The sequence below is a fragment of the Eurosta solidaginis genome, chromosome 1 (assembly GCF_040869045.1).
Source record: "Eurosta solidaginis isolate ZX-2024a chromosome 1, ASM4086904v1, whole genome shotgun sequence".
NCBI classification, from domain to species: Eukaryota; Metazoa; Arthropoda; class Insecta; order Diptera; family Tephritidae; genus Eurosta; species Eurosta solidaginis.
In genome coordinates, this window is record NC_090319.1 from 318,821,260 (window position 1) to 318,847,742 (window position 26,483).

Below are 26,483 nucleotides of genomic sequence, written 5' to 3' on the forward strand. Positions count from 1 at the left end.
GTATTAGGTCTATAGGTGGACGCCTTTTCGAGATATCGCCATTAGGGTGGGCCAGGGGTGACTCTAGAATGTTTGTAAGATATGGGTATCAAACGAAAGGTGTTACTGAGCATTTTAAGAGGGAGTGGACATTACGTCTATAGGTGGACGCCTTTTCGAGATATCGCCATTAGGGTGGGCCAGGGGTGACTCTAGAATGTTTGTACGATATGGGTATCAAACGAAAGGTGTTACTGAGCATTTTAAAAGGGAGTGGGCATTAGGTCTATAGGTGGACGCCTTTTCGAGATATCGCCATTAGGGTGGGCCAGGGGTGACTCTATAATGTGTTTGTACGATATGGATATCAAATTAAAGGTATTAATGAGGGTTTTAAAAGCGAGTGGCCCTTAGATGTATATGGGAAGGCGTTCTCGCGATATCGACCAAAATGTGGACCAGGTGATCCAGAAAATCATCTGTCGGGTACTGCTAATTTATTTATATATGCAATACCACTAACAGTATTCCTGCCAAGATTCCAAGGCTGTTGATTTCGCCTTGTAGAACTTTTTCATTTTCTTCTACTTAATATGGTAGGAGTCACACCCATTTTACAAAGTTGTTTCCAAAGTTATATTTTGCGTCAATAAACCAATCCAGTTACCATGTTTCATCCCTTTTTTCGTATTTGGTATAGAATTATGGCATTTTTTTCATTTTTCGTAATTTTCGATACCGATAAAGTGGGCGTGGTTATGGTCTTATTTCGGTCATTCTTTATACCAAGATAAAGTGAGTTCAGATAAGTACGTGGGCTAAGTTTAGTAAAGATATATCTGTTTTTGCTCAAGTTATTGTGTTAACGGCCGAGCGGAAGGACAGACGGTGGACTGTGTATAAAAACTGAGCGTGGCTTCCACCGATTTCGCCCATTTTCACAGAGAACAGTTACCGTCATAGAATCTATGCCCCTACCAAATTTGAGAAGGATTGGTAAATTTTTGTTCGACTTATGGCATTAAAAGTATTCTAGACAAACTAAATGAAAATGGGCGGAGCCACGCCCATTTTGAAATTTTCTTTTATTTTTGTCTTTTGTTGCATCATATCATTACTGGAGTTGAATTTTGACTTAATTTACTAAATACAGTAAGGATATTAAATTTTTTGTTAAAATTTGAATTAAAAAAAATTTTTTTTTAAAAAGTGGGCGTGTTCTTCATCCAATTTTGCTAATTTTTATTTAGCACATATATAGTAATAGTAGTGACGTTCCTGCCAAATTTCATCATGATATCTTCAACGACTGCCAAATTACAGCTTGCAAAACTTTTAAATTACCTTCTTGTAAAAGTGGGCGGTGCCTCGCCCATTGTCCAAAATCTTACTAATTTTCTATTCTGCGTCATAACGTCAACCCATCTACCAAGTTTCATCGCTTTAGCCGCCTTTGGCAATGAATTATCGCATTTTTTCGGTTTTTCGAAATTTTCGATATCGAAAAAGTGGGCGTGGTTATAGTCCGATATCGTTCAGTTTAAATACCGATCTGAGATGAGTGCCCAGGAATCTACATATCAAATTTCATCAAGATACCTCAAAATTTACTCAAGTTATCGTGTTAACGGACGGACGGACGGACGGACGGACATGGCTCAATCAAATTTTTGTTCGATCCTGATTATTTTGATATATGGAAGTCTATATCTATCTCGATTCCTTTATATATGTACAACCAACCGTTATCCAATCAAACTTAACATACTCTGTGAGCTCTGCTCAACTGAGTATAAAAATATATATATATATATATATACATTTTTTTTTTTTTAATATTTTTAACTTTTGTAATTTGAACAATGTTCTTAAAAAAAAGACATTAAAATTTGCAAATTTTGACATGCACAAACTTTAAGACTGATTTTCTCGAAAAAATCTGTAAGTGACTTTGTCGCCCTACATCAAAGCAAATTTGCAGCTAGCCTATCATGAGCATGGCTTCAAAAAAGTACATAGCACCACCACCTCGCTAAATGCCATTAGCACCCAAATAAATTGCGGTTTAAATCAAAACCCCCACCATAGAACAGTACTCGTTGCGCTAGACCTATCAAAAGCTTTTGATACGGTCAACCATGGCACGTTACTGCAAGACCTGGAAGGGTCTACCCTTACCCCATGTCTTAAAAGGTGGACCGCAAATTATCTGGGTGGTCGGCACGCATCGGTGCAATTTAGAAACGAAACATCAAAACTAAGAAGAATTAAACAAGGGGTGACACAGGGTGGTGTCCTATCCCCACTGTTGTTTAATTTCTACATATCAAAGCTACCTTCGCCACTAGAAGGAGTTTCTATCGTTTCCTACGCCGATGACTGCACAATAATGGCCAATGGCCCAGGCCCACAGCTCGATGAGCTTTGCAAAAAATAAACGGCTACCTCCCTGATCTCTCCAGTTTTTTCACCTCGCGAAGCCTAGTATTATCGCCGAATAAATCCTGCGAGACCTTATTTACAACATGGACGTCCCAAGTGTCGACCATTTTGAACATACACGTCGATGGCACTACGCTACCGACTGCCCTACACCCAAAAATCTTGGGTGTGACGTTTGATCAGCATCTACATTTTGGTGAGCATGCAGCCGCAATTGTACCGAAAATCCAGAGCCGTAATAAAATCCTCAAATCTCTTGCTGGAAGTACTTGGGGAAAAGACAAGGAAACGCTCATTACCACTTACAAAGCCAGCCGATTGCATGCTACGCGTCCCCTATATGGTCGCCAAGCCTAAAAAACTATTCACTGGAAGAAGCCACAGGCCTGCCAAAATACTGCACTCAGAACCGCCACGGGCTGACTTCTTATGTCCCCACAATACCACCTACATAATGAGGAGAGAATACTCTCAGGGAGAGAAATGAGGTGCTAACCAAACAGTTCCTGTTGAATACCCAGAAACATAGACATCTTATTGATAAGCCAACAACGCCCAGGGGCTTAAGGAATCATCTCCGTACTCCATAAACAGGTGTCGGACCTTTATGCCAGGAATTGCCCGGTGAATCCAGTACTCAAAATAGTACCCAAAACTTGCGGAAGAGGAACGCATACTCCCCAGGGAAACACGAGTCACTCTAGCTCAACTTTGATCTGGATACTGTAACAGGTTTAACTCTTAACTATCCAGAATCAACCCCGACATACAAAAAAAATGCCCCGCAGGCAATGTGTCCCCTTTAATTGTAATGTGGAACCAACGCCTCTAACACCCCTCTCATTATGGTCCACCCCTGTGAAAACAGCAAGTTTCCTTGTACTCCCGTTAGAGGATATTGATGACACTTTGTGATCGGTCGCACCTATTGGATGGGGTGAAGCGCTGCTACAACAACAACAACAGTGACTTTTTCGGTTCTACCGAGATCCACAAGTCGGCTAACGTAAACAACTTTCTTTTTAAATTTGCTAATAATCGGGACAACGATTTCTACTAAAATTTTACATATCTAAGAAATGCAATGATCTCTTTTATGATTACTTGCAAGGTCGTATGGCACCACAGCTAATAGGAGTTTTAACACCAAACCTTTAATTATTTTTACGGGTATTATAAAAACTTTAAATTTAGAAGGGGTGTCGAACCTACATCATGACGTAAACTCATGGAAACTAAATGGCCTTATATACAGTTGCATATATAATAACAAAATTTTATAATGACTGTATGGTATTCAATTATATTAATTTTTAAAACAAGTATGAGTATCTATGTTAGGTTGGGTTAACCCACAAGGAATTTCGCACACTTAGGCTAACCACGGAGTGGAAGTGAGAAGAAGGATTCCCCCTGGGCTCGGGGTTTTTCAGGGGGCCCGCGATTTAGAGGTACTAAGAAATTGTTTTTAATTCAGGGGAGTCTTTAGTTGTTCCATGTGCAAATTTTAAGCCAAATTTCGAAAGCAACGAATATTGATAATAATTTTTTGCCTGGGCCTGAGGAGACAACATCAAACAAAAATGTATGTTTACATGAATCCGAAATCGTAAGGTTTTCGTGGTGACACTGATGAAGGTTAATCTTCATAATGTCTTCCAACAAGACCACCAACTCTGTATCAAAGTCCAGATTATTTAAACGACTTCGATATCGGTACCGTGAATAATGAGTTTTTGCGATCTTTAGAAGTCAACGAAATAATTCGTCGAGGTCATCAAGTGTCCTGTTATATTTCTACGTGATTGTCATGACGAGGCATTTCCTACCTCATTGTTAAATAGAATCTTGCCAAATGGCGAGAAAGTGGAGCGTGACTGGTTAGTGTGTAGTGCCAGCAGCAATGCTTTTTATTTCCTACCATGTCGTCTGTGAAACACCAATACTTTAAATCGACCTAAAATTTGTTGTCCTGGTGGATATTCGAAATTGCAGGTGTGGAAGAAGCTATACGATAAACTGCCAGCAGATGAAAATACTCAAGAACACATTAAATGTTATATTCATTGGCGATCTTTACAAAATCTAATTCAAAAGGAGGCTACAATTGATGCACTTATCAATGACCAGCTAATCACTGAAACTCAAAAGTGGAAAGAATTTTTATATAGAATTTTGGATGCTATTTTATTTTTGGGTGAAAGAGATCTAGCTTTCAAAGGCGAAAGTATATATCTTGGTGAACAAAACGATGGAAATTTTTTGGGCATCTAGGATTTCATAAGCCAATATGATCCGATACTTAAAGATCATTTGGAGAAAGCTGGGATTTCACAACAGCAGCAGAAACGTTTACAAGTTCCCTATCTTTCCCCCGACATTCAGAACGAGTTTATAGAAATTTGTGCAAAGCACGTGAGGGAAACTATATTAGATCAAGGCAAGAAAGCCAAGTATTTTGCTATGATCGTTGATGCTATGCCTGATGCTAGTCACGTTGACTACGTTCATTTTACGCTAACTCCATTTCCATTCGAAAGCAACAAATTTTACAATTCAAGAACAGTTTTGGCTTTCGTGAATTGTAACCAAAAAACTGGTCATAAAATCGCTGATCTAATTTGCCATACTTGATTGAAGATTGTCGTGCACAATACGCTTAGGAGCTTACAACAGAGCACTACGTCACATTCTCGACAAAAACTCGAATGCTGATTACTCGCCTTGTGCAACCCACAGTCTCAATTTATGTGGTGTTGATGCTGCAGAATGCTGTACGGCTGCAATTACTTTCTTCGGAGTTGTACAAAAATGTTTTACTATTTTCAGCAGCACTCCACAATGATGGGACATCTTCAAAAAAAAATGTACCGAGCTCTCTTCATAGTCTTTCAGCCAAAAGCCAAATTTGACTGCGCAAGCATACGGCGATGTTACCGGCATTCTCAGGTACATCAAGAAGTTCGAATGTATCTTGCTGTCCTCAATTTGGTTCAAAATACTGACTACCATTAATGAAAGAAATGTGGTCCTCCAAACTAGAGACGCCGCCATAGATGTTAAGGTCCGACATCTGGATGCCTTGGGAAACAATTTTAAACGAATGCAAAACAGTTGCTATTCAATTGAACAATTCGCCAAAGTTTCCGAGCATTCGAAAGAGAAAACCCAATAGACGCTCTGAATATAATTTAAATGAGATGATAACGAATGGCTCAGAGTCTGATTTTAAAAACAATACATTCCTGGTGATCGTTGATTCGGTAATCATTGGCATTACTGAACGATTTGCAGGTATGAGAAATTTGAGTGAGACGTTTTCCTTTTTGTGGCAATTTGAAGACAACGATAAAACTACGGTTCGGGCGAGCGCAGCAATATTTATCGAAAAATACAAGTCGGACATTTCTAAAAGCTTATAATGCGAAATAATTCACTTGAAACACATATACGAAGCAAATTTTTGATAAAGGTCTGTCACCATTGGAATTGCGAAATGCCATCTACATATGTTCAAAATCGGTATACGATTTTCCCCAACATTTGTGTTGCTTTACGTATCTTTTGCACTATACCTTTCACTGTAGCTAGTGCAGAACGTTCATTCAGCGTCCCTTCGTGAATCAAAAACTTTCATAGATCGTGTTCATCTCAGGAGCGAGTTTCCGAACTTGCCACACTTTGTGTTGAATCCGTTTTGACAAGACAGTTAAATTTTGATATTATTATAAAAATTTTGCAGCTTAAAAAGCAAGTAAAGTCACTCTTTGATATCCGAACTTTCTATATTGAATAATTTAAATTTATAATCATCATTAAATTTATCAGAAATGTATTAAAATGTTACCAAATAACTAGAAAAGATTATTTGAAACAATATGTGGCTTTTAAAAAAGAATTTTATTTCTACGTTACAATAAAATAGTATAAATAGTAAATATTCTGTGTTAATTTTATTGTCAGTTCTTAGTCCAAAAATCATTTAGTTGATGTGGTAAAATTTTTTTTGTTTTGATGTAATGCTCATGATTTAGACGTCATTAATTCAAGTTAATCAAATGTATTAGTGGATTTTTTATAGGGGGCCCGTAAATTGTTTAGTCCGGGCCCGGATTTTCTCTCTACGGCCCTGATCTTACCCTTATGAGAGATTTATCACAACAATTTTCTCCCCTATGTTTTCCGATCAAAAATTCTGCTTAAAAGACCTGAAATAGCGTCATAAAAAACACAAAATTAGGCGTATATGAAGCCAATAAGGCTCATATATGATACCGGAAGGAGGCCTATATAGAGGCAAAATATGAGCGTGCTAGAATTCATATAGCATTCACGTCAAGCTCCTAAATGGGTTCATAACGAGTGCAAACGATCCAAACTTTGGACTCCTTTCACATTAATTGTTGACTCCGAGTGTTTGCTGGGTTATTTGTTTAAAAATTTTTTAATTTCAAATGACTTATACATTTAATTGCTGAATTGTAACTCCAAGCAGCTTCGATTCAAATGATTTATAAATATCCAAAAATAGATACAAAAAAGGAATATTCCGGGTATTTTCCTTGGTATTTACCCATAAAATGGTAAATACCCGGTACAATCCCATATCTAAGCATAGCTTATAGCAAAGCGAATTCAGTACCAGGTGTTGTTATCCCAACAGCTGTTGCTTCTTCTTGATTATTTTCCATACAATGCAAGCGCTCTACCGTCAGCCCTACAAGTAAGACATTTACGTACACTAGGAGTGAAAAAAAATTGTTTCTTTTTATACACAGTTGAGTAGAGCTCACAGAGTATATTAAGTTTGATTGGATAACGGTTGGTTGTACATATATAAAGGAATCGAGATACATATAGACTTCCATATATAAAAATAATCAGGATCGAAAAAAAATTTGATTGAGCCATGTCCGTCCGTCCGTTAACACGATAACTTGAGTAAATTTTGAGGTATCTTGATGAAATTTGGTATGTAGGTTCCTGAGCACTCATCTCAGATCGCTATTTAAAATGAAACGTTTTTCTCTAATATGAATAACAAATATAATTTTTTCATTTTATAGTTTATTTTAGAATATTTAATATCAACAGCAATGATACTTATTTTAAATTAAAGACAAATATTACAACAAATAACAAACATATAATATATATTTTTCTAAATTTGCTAGTAAAACTAGCCCTTGTGCATAGAAGCTAGAAAGTGCACGAAGCCATCCAATTATCCGAATAAATGGTTATATTTGATCATCAAAGTCTTAGAACTTTTTACTGATCTATATCAAGGGCTTTACTTTTTGACGCCTTGTCATTTTCTTTTGCAAAATTATCGACCTCGATGCCACTTTTTGAGTTTTCGTTCTACTTTTAAACCAAATTTCAACGCCAAATACAACAATCGATAAGGCCACACCAATTCCATACAACCACCAAACCCAATAAAAATCTACTAAGTTCAATGGGACATAAAGTGGATTCTCTTTTATTGAGGTCTTATTTAACTTTCCAGCTGCTAGCATATCATCATAAAGCTGACTGGTACAATGTTGAATTAACCCCGCACTTTTCATTTCATGTACCATTTGGTTGAAGGGGCTCAAAAATATTGAATGTTTCTGCATTGGTGTATGAAGTAATATTTGTTTATGTAAATAAATATTTTCACTAACATAAAAATGCGGTTGCCTTAAATGAGATTGATGCATTTCATAGATCGTCCAGTCCGGACTGAACATTGCATATGAGAAACGTTTATCAAAAGAGCTCCGTTGTGTAAAGACCTCATTAAACGGTGCAATAGAAAATTTATTGACAAGCTGATCGTGATGCTCACATTTCTTAAATGATTTTAATATTTCCCATTCATACCGAGAAAACCTAATTGATATATCTGAGCTGAAAAGTTCATCAAAAGTTCTTATACGAGGGTAACGAAATGCACTGCTTATATGAGACGAAAGACCACCGGATAAGAATGTATTAATATAGATTCCGCTAAAGAATAGCAGCATATATAAAAAACGTGTTATTAATTTTGTAGAAGTATGCACCTTATCACATGATGCTAACCCTATTATACTGCGTAGTACTACATTCGTGAAAATCCATGCAAAATATTCGAAACTATTGGAAAAAGTATAACGTTTATGCCTCTGCCAGAGTAATCCTTCCATTGTGATGAGTATTGAGAAAATAAACAATAACAACAACAAATATATACCCAATACTGAATTCAATAATACCCAAAATATGTCGCTGTTGGGAATAAGTGACGGTATTGGTAGCATAAGTAACCAGTCTGCTAAAAATAAAACATCCGACATTGATGTGTCAGCATTTCTAAACCATGTCACACCAGCTATCATATCAATTGTATCTGTTTTCAACAAATTTTCCACGTCAATATATACATTAGGCTGTACTGCTATTGGGCAAACAAGGGTTGTGTTATAACGTTTAGCGAATAATTTCAAAATTTTCATTGAAAGACCACCAATTTGTAAACGATCACTATGATCATGCCAAACAAGTGACCACGGTTCGAATTGATTTGGCGCTATTCTTATTGGAAATCCCATTACATTTTTCAAACGATGTGGAAAGCAAATATCTTTATCTAAAGATTTGAGTTGAAGATGAAACTCCGGAAAATAGCTGTAGGTATAGAATAATCTCTGTTTTATATAATCTTTATATATGGCGATTACATTCAGTAAACGCTTTTTGGAGCAATATTTAAAAAGTTGTTCTTGCTGCACTTGATGCTCGCGCCCTTCATGTTGTTTTGTATCCACGTAATATGTTTTGTCCCAAATGAAAAGTATGCGTCTTGTACGTGTACTACCAAAACATTCAACCAACAAATCCAATGACTTAAAATCAAGAGGTTCCCATAAACAACGTATTACGAGTGCCTTGTTGGATATACCCGTGTTATTGCAAGCACTACCCGCTGCCTTAAGCTTTATTGTGTAGTTGTTGCTCATATATTTAAGATCTTTGTCGTTTACACAATGTTTGTTTGAGTTATAGCCATTAATAATTATCAGCTCAATTCTGTGCTCCAAATTTATTTTATTTATTATAAAACTTAGATCAGAAATATTAGATGAGTTATCCAACTGGAATGCCGAATAAGCTTGCAAAAGCGTTAATTTAGTTATGAAATGAAAAATGATGCCAATAATTAACATTTTCCGCAAATTTTGAATTAAACCAAGCAAATATACTTTTAGTACTGGTTTGCCTTACGTATATAACTGTAAATTGAATATGCTTTACATATGTAGAAGCGTAGAACGTTAGTAGTGACGTAGTTTCTGCCGCTGGTAAACTGCCCTCTTGAGAGATTTTTATGGTTTTGAAAGTTTCCGCAATTAAAGGTTTCATAAGACACGTTATGAATGTTAGTTATAAAGTATAGTATAGTATTAGTATGCAAGTTCTATAAAGTTTTATAATTTTAAATTATCTATTCCAAGGTGTGAGTATTTATGGTGTCCCATATATTGCGTATTATATTGGACGAACGAAATTTGTTTTTATGTGGGAGAAAATTAAAAACACCATTAACAAAAAAAAAAAAAAAAATTATCAAAATTAAACAGTCTATAGTGTGAGGAATGAAGGATCTGGATGGACAAATGTTAGTTCTCAAGTCTAGTACTTTAAAATGCCAAATCCGCGAAAATTTGTATTCTTTACTACCAACTGTCACCTGCTACCTTGTAAGCGTGCAACTTAGAAAAAAAAACAGTGCAGCAGCAAATATTCATTGACTAGAATTTTATGGGGTTATTCATACTAGACAGTTCTTGAGCAATTCATTTGACTAAAATTTTTTCTGTCGGACTCGATGGATCGCGCGAACGCTTTCTGGCGGAAATTTGCATACTTCAATTGACAAGGTTAGATTTTGTACCTGCCATTAGCATGGCTTCCGTAATATGCATACCACTACCTCCGCGCTAAACACCACTAACACCCACATAAGTTGCGGACTGAACTACCCAAAACTCTATCACGGAATGGTGCTCGTAGCACTTAACCTGTCAATAGGTTTTGCCACAGTCAACCACCGCACAGCACTCCAAGACAAAGAAGGTTTACCCCTTGGTTCACCCCAAAAGATGAATCGGAAATTATCTGCGTGGTTGGCAAGCAACGGTTCAACTTAGGAACGGAATAAATAGTTATCAACCCAGTGTTTCTTTTTTTCCTCTCGGGCGATCCACCAAGCTGAATTGCCACAAAGCAAGCTTTTATTTAGCGCCGCCTAGAGGGAAGAGAAAACATCTCCGTAAGCACGACGATTAAATACGCCACCTACCGTTTCAGCCGGATTACAAAATTAATGTTGGAGTCCTTAATCTAGTCTTCACTGAGTTGGTGAGTACCTTCGCTAGGTTACACCTGGTGTACGCTTTTATAAATATAGACAACTGCAGATTAAAATGCAAAAAACCGTTTTCAAATCTGAGGTTTCTGTGCAGATTTAGTTCAGTTCGAAATGTAAAAATGCGCACGGTTTGTCCTGTACCAACCGTGGAAAACTCCCTCAGTTCAGAACAGCTTCTAAAATGGTTTTATTAAAAAATAAAAAAAATAAAAATAAATGTAAAGCGCGATAACCTCCGAAGAGATCTAAGGCCCAGCTTCTCTTCCAATTTGCGTCGTGCTCCTCTTGATTTTTCCCTACAAATTGGCCGGACGGGACCTACATGTGTTATGCCGACTCCGAACGGCATCTGCAAGGCAGATGAGTTTTCACTGAGAGCTTTTCATGGCAGAAATACAATCGGAGCGCTTGCCAGACACTGCCGAGGGGCGACCCCGCTTAGAAAAATTTTCTTCTAATTGAAAAATCTTATTTCTAAAATTTTGATGTTGCTTTGCCCGGGAGTTGAACCCAGGGCATACGGTGTGATAGGCAGAGCACGCTACCATCACACCACGGTGGTCGCCATGGTTTTATTAATATGTATATTTTTAACTCCACGATTTTTTAAAGACACACACCATACTAAGGGGACATTCTTTAATCAATTTGCGGCTTCCCGCCAGTACTGAAAAAGTCACTTTTTTCTCGAAGTTGAGTATTATTATTATTAATTGGTCTGGAAGCACTGCGACCTTTGTGCAGATCTATTGTGCAAGACCTTTCAGCCTAATTTTGTATATGGAGGCTCTTGATGTATCTAAGTACCTTTTCAGGCTTTTTACTCCATAGCACACAGGGATTAAGAGTCCCACTACCTAGTTTGGATAGTCTCTGCCTAGCTAGAGCCACGCACTCGCAGCGAATGTTAACCGGCGTTTCATCATCCAGCTAACAGAACGACAAATTTTGGTATCAGATAGATTTAATTTACTTAGGTGATATCGTAGACCGCAGTGTCCCGTGTAGTACCCAGTAAGAGTTCTTAGGTCCTCCCTGCTTAGGTTAATGAGTTTGGCTGATACTTCCATTGCCGGAAGCATAAACAGTTTGGCCTGCCTTTGCCCTGGGCAATCAATCCAGTGACGCCTGGATTGTTTAATTTCCCAGCTATTTATTGTTTCCCCGGTGTGTGCTTTTGTCAGTCCACTAAAGGGCTCTGGACCATAGAATGCTGATGTAGCACCCTGCTTTGCTAGGTTATCTGCATGTTCATTACCTTCATGTCTCTTATGTCCGGGAACCCATCCCCACAAAACTTTGTTTTTGTCTCCCAGGGCATTAAGGATTTCAGTGCATTCATCCACCAGCTTAAATGTCACTATGTAGGATTGCAAGGCACGCGGTGCCGCCTGGCTGTCCGACATAATGTAGATGCTCTTCGATGTTTAGCCTCTCCGCAGACATTCTCTACCACAGACCTCTATTGCATGAATTTCTGCCTGAAATATGGTGGAGTAACATCCCATTGGTATCGATTTTTTGAAGTTTGGCCCATAGATGCCAGCTCCCGTTCTTCCGTCATCGAATTTCGAACCATCCGTGTACCAGACCTCTGAGTCAGGGTCGTTATAAGGATTCCCTATTTCCCAGTGGGTCCTGTCCACAATGGACACTTCAAAGTTCCGTGAGATTCTGAGCTTAGGGGATATTATGTCACGCAGTTGTAATGAGGGATTTTCTATGAATTTTCTTATTACTTTCATATGCCCTATCATATTTCCTTCCTTCAACTCAGAAATATTTGGAAGTCTTAATGCACCTAGTGTAGCCTCTTTCTCTATCAGAACAGGGAAGGGAGGTATTCCCACTAAAGCACTAAGTGCGTCAGCAGGGGCGGTTCTCATCGCACCCGTTATGCCAACACAAACTAATCGATGCAGTTTGCTTAGTTTAGCCGTTGCTTTCTTTGCGTGGCCTTCTGCCACCAAACTAGAGAAGCGTAGGTGACTATTGGCCTTACGACAGTATTAAATGTCCAATATACCATTTTTGGACAAATCCCCCATGCTTTGCCGTAGAGACGAGTACGTTCGAAGAAAGCTCTTGTTGCCTTGTTAATGATAGCATTCAAATGAGCATTCCACGTGAGGATTCTATCCAGTGTGACCCCTAGATATTTAGCCTCCATTGAGAATTGTATTTTTGTACCACCCAGGGATGGTTCTGGGATGGATACTTTCCTTCTCCCGGTGAAAGGCACTATAACAGTTTTTTTAGGATTTATAGACAATCCTTTGGTATCGCACCACGTCTCTATGATGCAAAGGGTTTGTTGCATGCGATCTGATATTGTATCTTCGTGCATCCCTTTGATGTAAATAACTATGTCCTCTGCATATCCTTGTGTGTCATATCCCTTGGTTTTCATTAACTGAAGGAGGTCATCAATGACCAGGGTCCACAGGAGAGGGGAGAGTACACCTCCTTGTGGGCAGCCTCTTGTGGCCGCAATTGATTCAGTTGTCCCTCCCAGTTCCAAATGGATTTTTCTACTCTTTAACATAGACAGCACCCATCGTATTGTTATAGGGCTTATATCCTTATCAATCATAGCTTGTTCGATAGCTTGATGTGTTGTGTTATCGAAAGCCCCTGATATATCAATAAAAGCGCAGAGAGCTATATTTTTCGACTCTAGAGCCTTTGCGATTTTTACCGTGAGACTATGAATAGCTGTATCCGTGAATTTCCCTGACTGGTAGGCGAACTGATTCCTACACAGAGGGAGTTTATTTAGATTGACTTCCCTGATATGCTGATCTAACATTTTCTCCATACCTTTTAGGAGAAGCGAGCTCAGGCTTATTGGTCGATACGACGAGGGCAGTTCCTCTGGTTTCCCTGGCTTTGGTAAGAATACTACCTTAACCTCTGCCCACCTGCTCGGGATATGGCCGAGCAGTAGTGATGCCTTATACAAAGTGAAAGGACTGGGGCTATATGCTTTATCCCTTGCTGTAACAGACAAGGGTAGACCCCATCCGGTCCTGGTGACTTGAATGGGCTTAAATTAAACAGAGCCCATTGAACTCGTTTCACAGTGGTGAATTTTGTTGCTAGGTTTTTTCATTACCACTGATCGTTTGCAAATCTGCCATTATAGGTGGTGATTGATAGCCTGCTGTGCAGTCAGGAAAGTGTGTTTCGAGTAATAGTTTGCTCGTCTCTTCCGGCCGCGTGGTGTAGCTCCCATCTGTTTTTTTCAACATGCCAATTACATTTCTGTGATCTCTAGAAAGGACTTTTTGTAATCGAACCGCTGCTGGAAGATCATTAATCTTTTCACAGTGTTCTCTCCAGGTAGCCCTTTTAGATTTCCCAAGTTCTTTATTGTAAGATGTTAGAGCGACTTTGTATGAATCCCAGTCGCCCATAGCTCTCGATTTATTGAACAGCTACCTAGCCTGGCTCGCTGCCCGAGTTTTTTGTCCCAGCAAGGCACATCACGTTGTGTACGTATCTTTTCTTGGGGGCCACTCTCATTGAAAGCTGTTTTAATGTCTGAGTGGAGCTGTTCAGCTTATTTCTCTAGCTCCTGCACGGCGGTTATTAGTCGCTGTAAGCTGTTACCAGCTTCCTCAATAATAAAGCGGAAAAGCTCCCAGTTCGTTTTCCTAATATTTCTAAAAGCTGGCATGTGTTCCGGAAAGTGACCAATGTCGAATACAATGTGTTTGTGGTCCGACATTGATTCCTCTCCTGAAACATGCCAGTTAATGATTATGGCTGCACAGAGTAAGATCTAAAACTTCCCCTCTAATAGCATTTACAAAGGTGGGTTCATTGCCCCGATTGATAATGCTTATATTATTACTACTGATAAACTCAAGGAGGTACTCACCCCTGTTGTTGATGTTCGTACTACCCCATGTTATATGATGGGAATTTGCGTCACAGCAGTGGATCCATGGTGTACCACTCTGCTGACAGTATTTGATGAGGGCTATTGTTTCGTTAGTTGAGCCGTTTCTTGCTCCCCCGGAAAGTAGGCAGAGGCCAAGATTGCCTCTTGTTCGCCTCCTGGGGTTGTAATTTTAGCCCAAACTGCTACGAGATCGGTCATGATAAACTGTAAAAGTGGAAGAAACATTACTTTGTTGCTTAAAAGCATCGCCGCTTTTGGGCGAGGACTGGTGACATAAATTAAATTACCATCAGTACTGTTCAGGCCTTTTACGGCACCGTGTTTAATCCAGGGCTCCTGGATGAAGGCTATTCCCAGACCTTCTTCCGCAAATTTTTTAATTAGGACGTCTGAGGCTGCCTTGGCATGGTGAAGATCTACCTGAAGGCATTTCAGACGTTTTTGCTTTTGGGTCGAAGTTGTGTAAGTGCGCGATTCGATATCTGTAAATGTTAATATCTTCAAATATGAATTTACTCTGCAATATCCCATAATATCGACATTTCTTAACCAAATAAAATAATTTAAAAAAAATTTTAAGTTAAACGATTTTATCGAAAACAATACTTACATGAAGAAATAATAATACTAAAAGCTAGAAAATAATTAGGTAGGTCCTAGGTACTAGTCATCACACTCCTCATCGATCTAGGGCTTTGATCAGACAATTAAATAAACGCGTTGGGCGCGTGACTTTACTCGACTCTGCGCCACGTATGCTTGTCCCTACTCCAACTCCAAAATATCTTGATGTCACTTCTACCGGACTGTAGTAATATTTGTTCCAATTATGAGCCAAATCGGATATCATAGATGGCTTTCTATTATTGTATGTATTATGTGTTCCAAATATGGACAAAATCGGACCACAAATACGATTTTTGTGAATATCTCGATCTTTGCGCCACCTAGCGACAATTTTTGTTCTTATTATTGCATTGTCATCAATAGTAGCTTATCAGGAAGTTACTCATATTTCAATTACAAAATTCGTGCCAGCCAGCCAACCAGCCATCCAACCAACCAGCCATCCAACCAACCAGCCTGTCAAGTCAAGCTAAATTAAACCGTTTAAAAACTGCATTTTTCCCCGGCTTAACCGAACAGCTCAGCGCTCTCTAGGCATAAATGAATAAAAAAAATATATATTTTTTTAATATTTTTAACTTTTGTAACTTGAACAATATTATTAAAAAAAAAGACATGAAAACCTGCAACTTTTGACAAGCACTTCAAGAACATTAAGACTGGTTTTCTCGATAACAGCTGTAAGTGACTTTTTCGGTTCTACCGAGATCCACACATTGGCTGACGTAAAAAACTTTCTTTTTAAATTTCTTAATAACCGGGACAACGATTTCTACTAAAATTTTACATATCTAAGAAACGCAATGAAAATTGCTCTCTTTTATGATTACTGCAAGGTCGTATGGCAACATAGCTAATAAGAGGTTTAACACCAATAGCTTTAATTATTGTTACGGGTATTATAAAAACTTTAAATTTAGAAAGGGTGTCAGACCTACGTACATCATGACGTAAACTCATGGAAACTAAATGGCCTTATATGCAATTGCATATAGAATAACAAAAATTTAAAATGGTTGTATGGTATTGTATGGTATTCGAGAGTGGAAGTGAGAGGCATTTCTATAATATAACAAGTGTTGTTATCACAACTGCTGTTGCTTCTTCTTGATTATTTTCCATACAATGCCTTGTACAACAAGACGTCAGTTAATCGAAATCAATGAAAATTTTCTTTTGACTTGACATTCTTCTGCACGGCGAATTGGTTGAATTTTTTTTGCCATCACCTTGTATGGATTCACCTTGGATTATAACAACCACTCTGCCGTCAACTCTACAAGGGAAGACATTTACGTACACTAGGGTTGAAAAAAAAATTTTCTTTTTAATTTTTTTCGTCAAAATTTAAAATTATTTTCGCGGGTTCGAATAGAGCTCAAGGCCTAACAATAATTTTTTATCATTATTATTGTTATGATACATTTTTTCTTAATTGAAAAAATTTTAAAATTAGATTAGAATAAAGAAAAAAATTTAGACAACTGCCAAAGCTCGTTGTATAGATCCATTTCGGGAACTGTTAATTCCTTCATCGGCAACGCTTAGGCGCCGCTGCTATAACCATTCAGCCATCACAGCCGTTTTTTGTTTGTCTTCATTAATCCTACTTCTATTCTGGTTCGTGCCAATTGATATTCACAACACTGCGACATCTGTTGCAGAATGGATGTGAAAATTGGACTTGTTTGATGGCAATGCTGCCATAGTGTCATATTTCAATTAAGAAAAAATTTATCATAACAATAATAATGATAACAAGTCAGGAAGGTTAAGTTCGGGTGTAACTGAACATTGCATACTCAGTTGAGAGCCATGGTGACAACATAAGGGAAAATAACCATGTAGGAAAATGAACCGAGGGAAACCCTGGAATGTGTTTGTATGACATGTGTATCAAATGAAAGGCATTAAAGATTATTTTATGAGGGAGTGGGCCATAGTTCTATAGGTGGACGCCATTTAGGGATATCGCCATAAAGGTGGATCAGGGGTGACTCTAGAATTTGTTTGTACGATATGGGTATCAAATGAAAGGGAGTAATCCTTAGTTCCACAGGTGGACGCCGTTTCGAGATATCGTCATAACCAGGAGTGACCCTAGAATTTGTTTGTACGATATGGGTATCAAATGAAAGGTGTTAATGAGTATTTTTAAAAGGGAGTGGGCCTTCGTTCTATAGGTGGTCGCCTTTTCGAGATATCGCCATAGAGGTGGACCAGGGGTGACTCTAGAATATGTTTGTACGATATGGGTATCAAATCAAAGGTGTTAGCGAGTATTTTAAAAGGGCGTGGGGCTTAGTTCTATAGGTGGACGCATTTTCGAGATATCGCCATAAAGGTGTACCAGGGGTGACTCTAGAATGTGTTTGTACGATATTGGTATCAAATTAAAGGTGTTAATGAGAGTTTTAAAAGGGAGTGGTGGTAGTAGTATATGTGAAGGCGTTTTTCAGATATCGACCAAAATGTGGACCAGGGTGACCCATAACATCATCTGTTGGATACCGCTAATTTATTTATATATGTAATACCTGCCAAGATTTCAAGGGCTTTTTATTTCGCACTGCAGAACTTTTTCATTTTCTTCTACTTAATATGGTAGATGTCACAACCATTTTACAAAGTTTTTTCTAAAGTTATATTTCGCGTCAATAAACCAGTCCAATTACATGTTTCATTCCTTTTTTCGTATTTGGTATAGAATTATGGCATTTTTTTCATTTTTCGTAATTTTCGATATCGAAAAAGTGGGCGTGGTCATAGTCGGATTTCGTTCATTTTTTATACCAAGATAAAGTGCGTTCAGATAAGTACGTGAACTGAGTTCAGTAAAGATATGTCGATTTTTGCTCTAGTTATCATTTTAACGGCCATGCGGAAGGACAGACGGACGACTGTGTATAAAAACTGGGCGTGGCTTCAACCGATTTCGCCCATTTTCACAGAAAACAGTTAACGTCATAAAATCTATGCCCCTACCAAATTGGTAAATTTTTGTTCGACTTATGGCATTAAAAGTATCCTAGACAAATTAAATGAAAAAGGCCGGAGCCACGCCCATTTTGAAATTTTCTTTTATTTTTGTATTTTGTTGTACCATATCATTACAGGAGTTGAATTTTGACATAATTTACTTATATACTGTATAGATATTAAATTTTTTGTAAAAATTTTACTTAAACAAATTTTTTTTTTAAAGTGGGCGTGGTCCTTCTCCGATTTTGCTAATTTCTATTAAGCGTGCATATAGTAATAGGAGTAAAGTTCCTGCCAAATTTCATCATGACATCTTCAACGACTGCCAAATTACAGCTTGCAAAATTTTAAATTACCTTCTTTTAAAAGTGGGCGGTGCCTGGCCCATTGTCCAAAATTTTACTAATTTTCTATTCCGCGTCATAAGTTCAACTCACCTACCAAATTTCATTGCTTTATCTGACTTTGGTAATGAATTATTGCACTCTTTCAGTTTTTCGAAATTTTCGATATCGAAAAAGTGGGCGTGGTTATAGTCCGATATCGTTCATTTTAAATAGCGATCTGAGATGAGTACTCAGGAACCTACATAACAAATTTTATCAAGATACCACAAAATTTACTCAGGTTATCGTGTTAACGGGCAGACGGAAGATGGACGGACATACAGACATGGCTCAATCAAATTTTTTTTTTTTTTTGGTGAGATACACACTTGAAAGCTTGCACATTTTAAACAACCGACAAACGACGATGAACAGAAAGGAGGACAGCGACAATATCGCCGCTGCATACATGCTATGCTTGAGTAAATAAATAAATTAGTAATGACAAGACTACCACGTAGGGTGGTACTGATATTTTAGTTCTATATGTGTGTTCTTATTGTCCAATATTGTTGTAAGTGTAATTTAATGTTTTCATATTAATTTCTATGTGTTGTTACATTTTGTTTCTTTATTTATTTATTTGAAAATAAAAATAGTGTAGCCCCTGTAGAGGCTGAAATATTCAGCGAAACGTCGGGCGAAAGGTAAAATAAATCTCTATTTGTACCAGGAAATATTAGATCAGACTAGCCTACTCAAAAATACATGTACATAATCGAACTGATCGCAAAAATACAACTACATTTTTTTTCGTTCCTGATGATTTTGATATATGGAAGTCTATATCTATCTCGATTCCTTTATACCTGTACAACCAACCGTTATCCAATCAAACTTAATATACTCTGTGAGCTCTGCTCAACTGAGTATAAAAATTATTGTTAGGCCTTGGGCTCGATTCGAACCCGCGATCTTACAAATCAGTAGGCCGATATAACAACAAAAATTGTTAATACATCCCTGAGCACGTGGAAAAAACTGTCAATAAAATATGACACTATGGCAGCATTGCCATCTGTTGAAGACATGATCCAATTTTCGGACTAAGTCCGCCCCCCTCCGTCTGGCAACACCCGGCCAGTGCGGCCAAGCGCAGGCAGTGCAGCTCAGCTGTGGCTTGCCAACCACCACCGCTCTCACTCTCATTTTTTTAGTTTACTTAAAACTACCGAACCACACGCATTGATCGTGCCCGCTCGTCCCAACGCAGGTTTTATTATATCGTTTGCCCGCCATCACGCACCGCGCAAGTCCGACCGTTCGCTCGACAATCGGAGTTTTTTCGCCCGCCATCGCACAAACCTTATTTTATTTTAAATAATAATTAAATTAACTTTGTTTATAGTTTTCAAGTTTGAATGGTGAATAAAACCTATCTTTTCAATTTAACTTCGTGCCCTTTTTATGAACATAGGTAGTGCTGTGTTAGTGCTAATTTTATACACCATCAAACAAGTCCAATTTTCACATCCATTCTGCAACAGATGTCGCAGTGTTGTGAATATCAATTGGCACGAACCAGAATAGAAGTAGGATTAATGAAGACAAACGAAAAACCGCTGTGATGGCTGAATGGTTATAGCAGCGGCGCCTAAACGTTGCCGATGAAGGAATTTAGCATTTCCCGAAATGGATCTTTACAACGAGCTTTGGCAGTTGTCTAAATTTTTTTCGTTCATCTAATCTAATTTAAAAATTTTTTCAATTAAGAAAAAATGTATCATAACAATAACAATGATAAAAAATTATTGTTAGGCCTTGAGTTCTATTCGAACCCGCGATCTTACAAATCAGTAGGCCGATATAACAACAAAAATAGATAAAATTATTTTCTTTTTTGACTTTTTAGCATGGTTAGACGACATTAATCGGAGGTGGAAGTTGCTCGGTTATTACTCTTATTCACGTAGGTAACAGGCAACGCTCAGTTGGCCTCCAAGTGGGTGGGTGTAAGTCAATACTTGGCTGGCGAAAATCTTGGGCTGAACCCTCCTCGATGGTGCCGGCTGGTAATAGTCACTACAGTTTCCCGCTAGGGGAGTGCTAGCTAAGCTCAGGAATCAATGCCATTAGTGCCTTAGCTCCTCAAGAGCTCTGGCATATGGTAGTGGCTCTTGAACGTGGCCTCAAGGTGGGGGCCGGACCGGTGGTGATATGCGTTGCCGTGCCGATCAGCCTGGCTGCGGGCCCCCTCAAATAGCCCAGTCGCTAACGGAGCCCTCTAAGAACCAGGCCATACCCAGTTGTTATTTAGGCTTACCCCAGATACGGGGGATCTCTGCGTGGGGTGGACGACCCCGATTTCCGCAAATCGTGGGATTCACTTATGGATTTTAAAAACAAAAACAATTGTAAGAGTCCAAGGACCCTCATTCGCTGATGCTGCTAAAAGTAGCATCCTTGTGGGGGTCTTTGAATCTAATCCTGAGAAGGAGCAGTTCTTCAAAGGCAAATGGGACTGGATAAGGAACGAAATGGCCTATTTTGCAATCGCCTTGGTAACGGGGAACCCTGGAACTCCACCTGTTTGCAAAGAGGTGGGTTGGTACCAGGGGCAAGTTAAGTTGGTGGCCTGCGATGGCCAGAGGTCAGCCGACTTATATAAAAAGGCGGTGGCTAGTTTGGGTGAGTTCTACCCTGGTGCGATGCTCAGGGCTGCAGACTTTAAGGACATCCCATCTAGGCCGAGAGCTATGGTATGGATTCCAGTGAAGCCGGATGATCCAGAGGGAGTCCTTGAGATCATAAGGACCTTCAACCCAGAGCTACTTTGCTCGGGTTTGGAAGTCCTGAAGCTGGAGCATAGCACCAGGGCGACGCGTCAGGCGATGCTCCTGCTCAACAAGGAGTCACTCCCTTTTTTTGGAGCGCACGGATGGCAGTATTAAATTTGGTTTTGACGCGGTGAAGGTCAAGGTGTACTCCAATGATTTAAAGGCGGCCTATGATCCGGAGCAGGAGATAGAGCTTGAAAAAGCGGAGAGCGAGGAGGAAGAGGACGCAAAACCTAACAGGGTCAGTCCGTCGGATGACACGCTGGTCGGGGACGCGTCTTCGCTCTCCTCGCAAACACTGCACAGCTGCAGTGCTTACACTGGAGAGGAGCCAATGTCTGATGAAGACGGCGATTCGACAGTGGTGCAGTTGGCCGGTGCTCGGCTTAGTGCGAGTCCTACAAATAAACCTCCATCACTGTAAAGCAGCATCTGTTGCGCTGCTGCTCCAGTTTTCCAGTGGGGCGGTTGACATAACCCTTACCCAGGAGCCTTTGGTAGTAGGGCACAAGATATGCGGGCTGAAGATAGCAGGATTGACGTTGGTAAGTGGTGCCACAGGTGGGAAATTGATAGCTTGCATCTTGGTAAGATCTAATATAAATTTTCTTTTTCTTCCCCAGTTTAGCGACGAGGAAGCTACAACTTTGATGTTGACGGTTGGTGGTACGGATGTTACACTGACATCCTTCTACTTCCCCCCTTAGGTGACGGCTCCGACGGAGCTAGTCTGTAAGATAGCTCGGGAGGCGAAGAACCTCCCGCTAGTAATAGTGCTAGCGGGAGATGCCAATGCGCACCACGAAGAATGGGGCAGCGGAGACACGAACGAGAGGGGGGTGAGTCACCCCTTGATTTTTTATTTATGATAACTTTAAGATTTGCAATAGGGGTTCGGTCCCCACGTCTGTTACTAGGAGCAGACAGCCGGTTCTGGACGTACCCTGATATCGGGTAGCGGGGAATCCTAAAAAACTGGATGGTGCTTGAAGACCACTCCTTTTCGGATCATAGATTTGTTCGCTTCGACCTTGGCGGGGTTGCGCTTAGAACTGGTTGGCACAGAAACCTAAAAAACGCCAATTGGCGTTTATATTGTGAGGAGCTTCAAAAGAGGCTCTCAGGATCTAGTGTTCATATTCCCCAAAACTCTGCAGAGCTGGATAATGTGGTTCAGTTGTATACGAAGGCTTGCGGCGAGGCCCTAAATAAGGCCTGTCCTAGGAGGAAATCTATGGGTAAAGCCAAACCACCATTGTGGAACGCGGACCTAGACAATCTACGCAAGGCTTGTCGGAAAGCATTCAATCTTGCGAAAGCCTCCAGGGAGGCTGAAAAATGGGATGCATACAAAATAATGCTCGGGGATTATAAGAAACTGCTAAGGTCGTCGAAGAGGATCTCCTGGCGGAAGTTTTGTAGCGAAATGGAGACGGTTTCTGAGGGATCCAGGCTCAGAAAGGTGCTCTCTGGTGCTCCAAAAAGTGACCCTGGAAGCCTGAAAAGATCTGATGGGACATGGAAGGATTCGGCAGAGAACACCCTACGCCTCCTCCTGAGTACGGACTTTCCGGGCGCTAGTGATGAAGAAATGAACTGGAGGGAAACTCATACTGGCGAACCGTTTGAGGGGGAGTTCATTACTATGGGAAAAGTTAAATGGGCTATAATGTCGTTCAAGTCCTTCAAAGCGCCAGAGCCGGGTGGATTGGCCCCGGTACAACTCCAGCAAACAATCGAGCTGAGCTCTTTGTGGTTGTATAACATCTTCAAAGGAGTTTGTGCTAGTAGCCACAGAGACAGCCTTGCATGCAGTTGTCTCCCAGGTTGAGAAATCCTTGGCGTTCAAGGAATTCACAGTCATAGCCTTCCTCGACATTGAGGAAGCTTTTAACAACGTTGCGCCCTCTGCGATAACTGATGCACTAAGCGGCTTGGAGGCCGATTCAGAGCTAGTGAAACTTGTTCAGCAGTTGCTGTTGCGAAGAAAGGTTCATTCCGACCTGGCTGGTTCAACGGTGGTCAAACAAATAAGGAGAGGCACCCCGCAGGGCGGTTCTCTCTCCACTTCTATGGGTTGCCACACTTAATGACCTCTTGGTTCTTCTTGATAAGGACGGATGCAGCAAAATAATCGCATATGCAGATGACCTCGCTCTGTTAGTTAGCGGGAAGTTTTCGCAGACACTATGCGATCTAATGCAAACTAAGCTGAGACTGGTGGAGGACTGGACCAGGAGTAAAGGTCTATTGGTCAATTCAGCCAAAACTGAACTGGTTTTGTTAATTAGGAAATATAAAATTCCTGTGTTGCAGCTGCCGGTGCTAGCGGGTACGACCCTGACTCTTAGGGACTTTGCCAAATACCTAGGAGTAATTCTGGATAGGAAACTATCCTGGAGGAAAAGGCTCAGGAGCGTGTGAGGAAAGCAACGGTGGCACTGTATAGCTGTAGGGGAGCTGTTGCACGTAGATGGAGACTATAGCCGGATATTACCCTGTGGCTCTACACTGCTCTACGCAACTCCCTGCGGAGGCGCTGGATACTCATTTTAATGTGTTGCCAATATATTTAATGGGCAAGCAATATGCGGCCTTTTCTGCTCTACTGCTGCGGGAGTTATCTGGCTGGAGAGATAATGTGGTTCGCCATGCAGCCATCCTTAAGAATTTGTATTCGCCTTCATCGGACTATTGCGCTCCGACTGCATTTTTCGATATGAAGTACGAGGTTGTTATCCCGAACAGGGATTGTTGGTCGAAGGAGCCGCCGGACCTGAGCGATAGGCTGCTGATTTATACTGACGGATCCAAACTGAATAAAAAGGTGGGCAGCGGGATCTTTGCACCTCAATTAGGGTGGAACATATCCTTTAGCCTACCCGATCATTGTAGCGCCTTCCAGGTGGAGGTGGCTGCTATAAATGAGGCCGTGGATCACCTGAGGAATGATTTTCACGGCTATAATAAAATTTGTATTTACTTTGACAGCCTGGCAGCATTAAAAGCGCTTGGATCGGTCACATGTAAGTCCAGAACAGTGGACAAGTGCCACAAATCTCTTAACGAGCGCTGTGAAAACTTCCCTCAGTCTGGTATGGGTGCCTGGACACTCGGAAATACCGGGCAATGAGATGGCTGACGAACTTGCAAGTGAAGGAACATCCGTTCCGCTTTCGTCGTTCTGGAAGGGATTGAGCATGCCGCTCGCTACCTGTAAGCTCAGTTTGAAAGGAATTTTCCTTAGGGAAGCGGGCGTGAGATGGAGCAATCTCGTATCCTGCTACCACACTAAGCTCGTGTGGCCTGAATGGGACGCGAGACGTACAAGAAGTCTCCTTCTTCTTAGAAGAGGGCACATATCTCTGGTGGTTGGACTTATAACCGCCCACATAGCAATCGGGAAGTACAACGGCTGGGTGCTCCTTATAATGACTACTGCAGGAGCTGCAAAGACGAAGAGGAGATAGAAACAGTGAAGCATTTTCTGTGCGACTGTCCTGCGGTTTGGCGCAAGAGGAAGGAGTCGCTGGGATCTCCCTTCTTTGACGATCATTGTGATCTGGCTAAGTTGGAACCTAAGAAATTCCTGACGTTTGCTGAATCGACCTGTTGGTTTGAGTAGGGGAGATATCCACGTGGTATCGCAATGGGACCTTTTGGGCCTAAATGCACTGGTGCTCGCACCGGTGACCACTCTAAACTAACCTAACCTAAGTCAATACATCAATTTGATCGACTGAAACAACAAAACCGCTGGCTGGATTAGTTGGGATATTTGTAAGGTTTTTGTGGACTGTCGAACTGTAAAAGGCACACTTGACATTAGTGGTTCCCTCAATATTTTCAATCCAGCGTATGATTTTCCAAAAATTCCTATTTGCTGCATTTTCAAATTCATGCGATAAAAGGAAAAAAAACTATTTCAGAAAACGGAACGGAATGTATAGCTGTCACGAAACGTCGTTCAAATTCTCGGTGCACACGTATCTTTGATATAACGATAATCAAAGACAAGAGGATCCTTTTCTATTAGAAGACCGATATCTGGGCGAGAAGACGATGTTTCACGGCGCTAAAAAAATATATTTAGTGGTTACACAAAAAAAAAAAAAACAAATACATTTTCACACCCGCAGACCAGAACAAAAAAACTAAAAAAATTGACATTTTTTTTCTGTTGGTTTATCAAACTTAGGTCAAAAACCACAAACGTTACACAATTTTAAGGTTATAATCCAAAAACTAAACAAATTTCTCGATGGTACGGCCTTTTGAAAATTGTCCAACAATTTAGATTTTCTTTATCCCTTAATTTTTTTTAGCGTATCCCTACAAAGGGTTGGGTGAGGCACACCTTCGTTTAACCAAATTGTTTGCAAAAATTTAAGTAGAAGCGTAAGAGCGTTGGGGATTCGATATCCTATTTAATCCGGATACCGGGCAAAACAATTTTATATGTGCATGAGACTTTTTACCTCGATTTTATATGTTTAGTTTGTATATAAGTAATGGCATTCTTTGAGCATAGCTTTCACCAATTTCCAGAAGTTTAATTAATTTGAAACTTCGCACACGTATCAAGAACCGATGACGTTGTTATAGTTTGTTAAGAGTACCCCTAGGTACCTAGAGTCTGATCGCATTTCTATATACAATATGGACACCAAATGAAAGTCAACATTTTGGTAACTCGACCCATTTACGATATATAGTCCTTATTGTGGACCTTGAATGAATTTCCGAGATACAACTATAATATAAGAGTTATTAACTTGTATATTTATCTTAATGTGGACCTGGTAATCAGGTAGCGGGAAAATGTCTGCAACGAATTAATTAAAAAGCGAATTAAATGTTGTGTTCGCCGAAGACGCCATTATCATCATTACTTGGCGCCACCTAAGTGACTATGGCCGTTTTGTAAAAAGTCACGCAAGCTATCCCTGTTTCGCGATAATTGACGCCATTTGAGAGCACCA